Source organism: Stigmatopora argus, chromosome 10 (genome assembly GCF_051989625.1).
Source record: "Stigmatopora argus isolate UIUO_Sarg chromosome 10, RoL_Sarg_1.0, whole genome shotgun sequence".
Taxonomy (NCBI): Eukaryota; Metazoa; Chordata; class Actinopteri; order Syngnathiformes; family Syngnathidae; genus Stigmatopora; species Stigmatopora argus.
In genome coordinates, this window is record NC_135396.1 from 14,269,357 (window position 1) to 14,276,634 (window position 7,278).

At 42.8% G+C, this 7,278-nt stretch overlaps 1 protein-coding gene across 1 annotated transcript in view; it reads right to left on the reverse strand.

The window, feature by feature from the left end:
* The window catches only part of ypel2b (yippee-like 2b), a 48,484-nt gene extending 41,230 nt beyond the window's left edge, over window positions 1-7,254 (reverse strand). Inside the window, exon 1 of the mRNA XM_077612074.1 lies at window positions 7,009-7,254. The gene's annotated coding sequence lies outside the window, so the exon portion shown is untranslated. The remainder of the gene's footprint in view (window positions 1-7,008) is intronic.
* Window positions 7,255-7,278: the final 24 nt, after the last annotated feature.

Below are 7,278 nucleotides of genomic sequence, written 5' to 3' on the forward strand. Positions count from 1 at the left end.
AAAATTGTGAATACATCTCTTTGATCATTTTTAACCCGCAACATTTGGATTACCATGGGTCTTTTATCAGTAGACAGGGCTCGTGGTGCAATGGATAACACGTCTGACTACGGATCAGCAGATTCCAGTTTCGACTCCTGGCTAGCTTGGGTTTCTGTTTTTATTCCTGGTGCAAAATTGTGAACACATCTCATTAAGACGTTTGCATTACCATGGGCCTTTCATCTATTGACAGGGTTAGTAGCGCAATGGATAACGTGCCTGTCTACGGTTCAGGAGATTCCAGGTTCAACTCCTGGCTATATTGGGGTTATGTTTTCATTCCTGATACAAAATTTGGAAAGCATCTCATTGATAATTTTAACGTGCGACATTTGGATTACCATGGGCCTCTTATCTGTAGACAGGGTTAGTGGTGCAATGGATGAAGCATCTGGCTACAAATTAGGAGATTCCAGGTTCAGCTCCTGGCTAGCTTGAGTTTCTGTTTTTATTCCTGATACAAACTTTTGAATACATCTCTTTGATAATTTTAACCCGCGACGTTTGGATTACCATGGGCCTTTTGTCCCCTAAGCAGGGCTAGTGGCGCAATGGATATGCGTCTGACTACGAATCAGGAGCATCCAGGTTTGATTCCTGGCTAGCTTGGTTTTCTGATTTTATTCCTGGTGCAACATTGTAAATACATCTCATTGATAATTTTAACCCGCGACCTTTGGATTACCATGGGCCTTTTGTCCCATAAACAGGGCTAGTGGTGCAATGGATAACGCATCTCACTACGAATCAGGAGATTCCAGGTTAGACCCCTGGCTAGCTTGGGTTTCTGTTTTTATTCCTGATAAAAAATTGTGAATACGTCTCTTTGATAATTTTAACCCGCAACGTTTGGATTACCATGGGCCTTTAGTACCATAGACAGGGCTAATGGCGCAATGGATAGCGTGTCTAACTATGAATCCGGGGATTCCAGTTTTGACTCCTGGCTAGCTTAGGTTTCTGTTTTTATTACTGATACAAAATTGGGAATACATGTCTTTGATCAATTTAACCCGCAACGTTTGGATTACCATGGGCCTTTTCTTCCATAGACAGGGCTAATGATGCAATGGATAACGCATTTGACTACGAATCAGGAGATTCCAGGTTCGACTGCTGGCTATCTTGGGTTTATGTTTTTATTCCTGGTGCAAAATTGTGAACACATCTCATTGATAATCTTAACGCGCACCGTTTGGATTACCATGGGCGTTTTTTCCATAGACAGGGCTAATGGTGCAATGGATGACGCGTCTGACTACGGATCAGGAGTTTCCAGGTTTCGACTCCTGGCTATCTTGAGTTTCTATTTTTATTCCAGATACAAAATTGTGAATACAGCTTTTTGATCATTTTAACTCCCGATGTTTGGATTACCATGGGCCTTTAGTCCCACAGACAGGGCTAGTGGCGCAATGGATAACATGTCCGACTATGGATCAGGAGATTTCAGGTATGACTCCTGTCTAGCTTGGCTCTCTGTTATTATTCCTGATACAAAATTCCAATTCTTCTTCTTTGATTTTTTGTAACCCACAAAGTTTGGATTACCTTGAGCCATTTTTCCCATTAAGAGGGCTAGTGGTGCAATGGATAACGCGTCTGACTATAGATCAGGAGATTTCTGGTTTGACTCGTGGTTATCTAGAATTTCTCTTTTTATTCCTGATTTCCATGGGCCTTATTTTCACGGAGAGGGCAAGTGGCTAATTTATCTGACTACAGATCAGAAGATTCCAGATTCGACCCCTGGCTAGGCATGTATTTCTGTTTTTATTCCTGATACCAAATACCGATTGGAACACTGCTCTTTGGTTATTTTAACTCGCGACATTTGGATTACCATGGGCCTTTTTTTCCATAGAGTGCTAACTGCTAACTAAACAACATTTCCCAAAAGGCTACAGAACCCTGGTACATATAAATAGGTGTGTGATTTCAGCTTTGCTCCAAACTATGGTCCTTTTGCTATTACACAAAAAACGAACAACCCACTGTCAGCTTTAAAGCAAACTGAGACTGCCTTTCCAGCTAGGTCTGTCTGTTTGGTCCATACCAGTCTCCATTGCTCTGTATTCATGCCTGCCCAAAAGGTGTGAGCACTCCAGACATTTTAGGTTTGTTCTGAACCAAATAGGATGGGCCTTTATTCTAAAAACTGGTTGAAAACCTGGCCTACGTGTGTGAGTCGCTAGCCTTGGTTAGATTTCTCATGAGCAAATGAGCCACTGTATAACCTAGCCCTATACCTTGCCTCATGATTAATTTAATTTACATGTGAAGCAGGGTTAGCACTGAACAAAATAGAGTTCAGTAAATGTTAGCGAGAGCCTTTGACAGTTGACGTAATTCATGTTGACATTGTGAGAAGGGACTGCTAGCAAGCAGATCACCTCATTGAGCATTATTAATGTCATCAATTTCTTCTTATTATCTATTTTGGTCACCCTGCTCGTGTTCCTCTTGTTCAAAAGCCTCGCCACACAATCGCATTTGTTTTTTCTCCGCTGCCACTGTCTATTCATCAGACCAGCCGCCCGTCGTTTTAGGTCCCAGCACTGGCCATTCTGGTCATTTCGGAGTGTCATCACAAAGGGCTACATGCCACGAGTCTCACCAGCCGAAAGGGGCCTTGTATATCCCGACAAAAAAACCTTTGTTACATAACCCACTGATGCTGCCGTTTGTGACGACGATCAGGGGAAAAGTGAGGGATGCGAGTCAGACGGGGAGAGGGGGAAGAAGTGTGTGCATTTAATGGTGCACATGGGCTTCACCCACTAGTACCATTCAGTACTGCACCTACGTTCATCGTGTTCCCCATTCTGTGTTACCAGGCCCAGCAGCATACAGAATTATGACGTCACCGAGCCTACTCGCATATCAAATATCACTGAATGGGCACAGCTACCAAGTCTCAAAAGGGAGTTCTTTTTCTGACTGTCTGCATTTTGTGCAATGTGATAGATAACTCATTTAACTTCTGTCAAACGCGTTATCCATTGTGCCACTAGCCCTGTCTATAGAAAAAAAGGCCCATGGTAATCCAAACGTCGCGGGTTAAAATTATCAATGAGATGTATTCACAATTTTGTATCAGGAATAAAAACAGAAACCCAAGATGAAAGAAGATGCCGTATTATCTTATTATCTATGTTGAATCATAATTATATACTGCATTTTACCTCAAGTGAAAGGAAAGAGTTAGCAGACATGGAAGGTAGAAAAAGTAGCCATCACCAAATAACAGTATAACTTACTTACTTTTCAGCCATTGGCAAAACAAAATATACCCATTCTTGCCATCATCTTCCATACCACCCATCCTCGAAAGGGTTGCGGGGTTACTGGAGCCTAACCCAGCTGTCTTTGGGTGAAAGGCAGACTACACCCTAGACTGGTCGCCAGTCAGCCATAGGGCACACAGAGAGACAAAAAAAAACATCCGCATCCACAATCATATCACCACCAGCGGGAATTGAGCCCACGCCTGCCAGCACCAGTCAGGAAAGTGAACCTCTTCCACTGTGATAAAAATATTCAGTCAAATACTTTTCAAAAACTGAAAATTTCTTTTTTAAACTGATTTGCTGCCATTGACAGTGAACTATGAACAGCTTGTTTTTAGTTTAGTTTTAGTTAAAAAATAGCCTAAAATAAAAGGCATTTCAAGTTCTAGGAAAAAAAGTATTGTCATGTATCAGGTTGTCATTAATTCTGGTGATGGCCACATTTACTGAAATGTGTTATGTATTACCTCCAGAAATGCCAGAAGTAATGGGAGAACGATCAAAAGAATCATTGTCTTAAAGAGCCATTTATCTGCAGTCTCACAGATGATAGTTTGCAAAATGTGTGTGAAAATGAAGGCAATGTCTACAAACATGGCGCTGTACACCCAGGTCTGGGAGCACACAACTAGCATCATTCAAAATTTGAATTAATTTTAGTTTAATATTCATTAAATTGTCACTTTGTCGAATTAATTCATTTTTAATATAAATCCACAGCTGGGATTAGCCTAACCCCCCAACCCATACCCCTTACAAGCATAATGAAATGATTATGAACACAAAACAACATTTTAGGTTTGCAGCTGTGGCTTTTAAAAATGTGAAGAAGACTACACTTGATCACATGCATCGCAGCAAAAAGAATTTTGTTGAATAATTGAAACAAACTAACTAAAATTTAATTTGGATATATAATGGTGGAGGCGGCCCGGTGGAGCGAGTGGTTAGCACGTCGGAGCGAGTGGTTAGCACGTCGGCCTCACAGCTCTGGGGTTCTGGGTTCAAATCCAAGTCGGTCCACCTGTGTGGAGTTTGCATGTTCTCCCCGGGCCTGCGTGGGTTTCCTCCAGGTACTCTGCATGCATGGTAGGCTGATTGGGCACTCTAAATTTGCCCCTAGGTATGAGTGTAAGCATGACCAGTTATCCGTCTCCTTGTGCCCTCCGATCGGTTGCCCACCGATTCAAGGTGTCCCCTGCCTCTGGCTCGGAGTCAGCTGGCATTGGCTCCAGCACCCCCCGTGACCCTAATGAGGATAACGTAGTTCAGAAAATGAGATGAGGGGAGATATAATAAAAATGCCAGTCAGTATTTGATGTTTATACTCCAAAAATGCTGGATACAGTAGCATTTTTGTTAACTACACAAATAAAAAAGCAAAAAATTAGATGGTACTTTTGTATTCATTATTTAATTGCCATTCACGGTGATGGACGTCCTAATCATTTGAACTCAAAGGCTGGCTGCAAATGAACAAATGTTCATTCATTGGCTACCAGTCTTTCATTTCCAACCAACAACAAAATAGCTATGCTCATAAGCCATGTAATTTTTGGGGGTTTAAACATGATTTTCTCCATTCACATGAGTAGGAAATTTGTGAAATATTTCACATGAAGGTCATTTACACTAGGTGTTGTATCACTTTAAATCAGCATTGCCTAGTTTGGTTGAAAGTAAACTTCAAGATTTTTTTTGCAGAAGTTGTGTGCTCTGTAGAATTGTTCATCTATACACATAGGTTGAGAAAATATACATATAGTAGAAGACAAATGCTGTGTTTTCCTCGCATTTGTCGAAACTATTGGAGCTTCTGGCATTTCTGTTTTTTGGCAAGAAGGTGACAAGTATCTTTGGTTGTGGACATCTGTTATCTCACAAAATTTGAGTACTCTACACCCCTTTACCACAAACACCTGCTCTAGTTAGGCACCCAAGACCTTGTAATTTGTCAATTAGGCCTAATTTTGCAGCAAAAATTGAAACATTATTGGTGGTGAGCTGAGTCAGCTGTACACTGAACTACAAAGGGTCATTTCTTAACTCATTGGCCATCATTGACGGCTCTGGAGGTCCAACCCAATATGACTGGGAGATGCTGGCAGCGAATGATTAGTCCCGATTTAAATGGATTGGACGTCTAATGCCGTCAACGGCACTAAAACGTAAGCATCTACAACCAGTTTTCTCAGTCTTAATGATTTGGATGCCTATTTTTTTGTCAATGGTGATGAATGAGTTCCCTGAAAAAGACATCATTGACAAAAATGGGAGGGATCTGCTTACGTTTCTGCTAAAACAGCAAGAAAAATGATGAGCCTGAAAGTTTTTGGGTGGCATCCAACTTGCACGGGGAGTCATCAGTCGGTGCTAGAGTACAGTAATCCCTCAAATATCGCGGTTAATATAGAACAGACATGGCCGCGATAATCGAAAAATCGCGAAGTAGGGTCACCCTTATTATGACTACTTTTTTTCTTCTTCAGTGCTGAGTCCTAGTAGCAAGAGTGGCTTCGTCTTATGAGTTTCAGCCTGGATTTTCACTTTTTTTTAACCAATTAAAAATATATTTTTAATCATAACTAGCGTGTGGAGTTTGCATGTTCTCCCCGGGCCTGTGTGGGTTTTCTCTGGATACTCTGGTTTCCTCCCACATTCCAAAGACATGCATGGTAGGCTGATTGGACACTCTAAATAGCCCCTAGGTATTAGTGTGAGCTTGAATGGTTGTTTTCTCCTCTTGCGATTGGCTGGCCACCAATTCAGGGTGTCCCCCGCCTCGGGCCCGAAGTCAGCTGGGATAGGCTCCAGCACCCCCCACGACCCTAGTGAGGATAAAGCGGTTCAGAAAATGAGCTGAGATCATTAATAGCAAAAAAAAACATGAAGAAGTGAATTCATGATAGTGAAGTCACGATAATTGAGGGAAGACTGTACAGTTGTACATCAATAAAGTGGCAAAATTATGAATTGGCAGGGAGGCCTGCAGTGTGTGTGTGTGTGTGTGTGTGTGTGTGTGTGTGTGTGTGTGTGTGTGTGTGTGTGTGTGTGTGTGTGTGTGTGTGTGTGTGTGTGTGTGTGTGTATGTTGCCTACTGTATGAATCAGGTCACAGGCAGTGGCACAATTTATCTGGGCCAGAACTTCAGCCACCACACAGAGCCCAGATGGCAGGGATGCCTGAGCTCAGCAATCCTGAGCGCGCGCGCATGCGCGCACACGCACGCATTTACGCAGACACGAATACACACAATCCGGCACTGATTTAAAGATCTGCTGCGACCCGACGCTCACGTGACGTCAGGGTTTATAGGCTAACTTCCATCGATCACGTACGGTCGACGCAAAGCAACGTCATGCTGTTCGCGGCAAGCGGGCACGTGCACGCGTCTGCACGCGCACGCGCTCTGGGCAGACGCCACAAAACAACATGTGAAGATAAAGTGGGTGATGGATAATTTTTTTCTTCTTGAAAGTGCTAAAGCCATCAAAGTGCAGCAGAGGCAAGAGACAATGAAAATGACGTTTAAGGCAGCGTCAGAGTGGCGACTTTTTAGATAAATTGGGTAACACCTTAGACTTTGTAAGCCTGCGCCAACATTGGGAGAAAATCCACAAAATGACTTGGATTGGGGAATATGACAATAACGACAACGTAGAGGAAATAGTTTTACCTTTGAAGGGGAGAAATGGGGAGCTCCGCGTAGCCTGGAAAATGTCGCACCTCTTCGTTTTCGTCGTGGCAGTGCCAATTTTAAACGTTTATTGGCGCGTGTTCCAAAGTAAAAACGTCCTCTGGTCTTGTTGTCTCTTGTCTTCAGCTCTCCTGGGTCCGGGCAAGTCGTGCAAAGACGCAATGTTTTGACGCGCAACGATGCCCATACAGTTTAGAGGAGGAAAGTAAAGAGTGCGGATACTGCCAGCCGGAGCGAGATATTACCCTT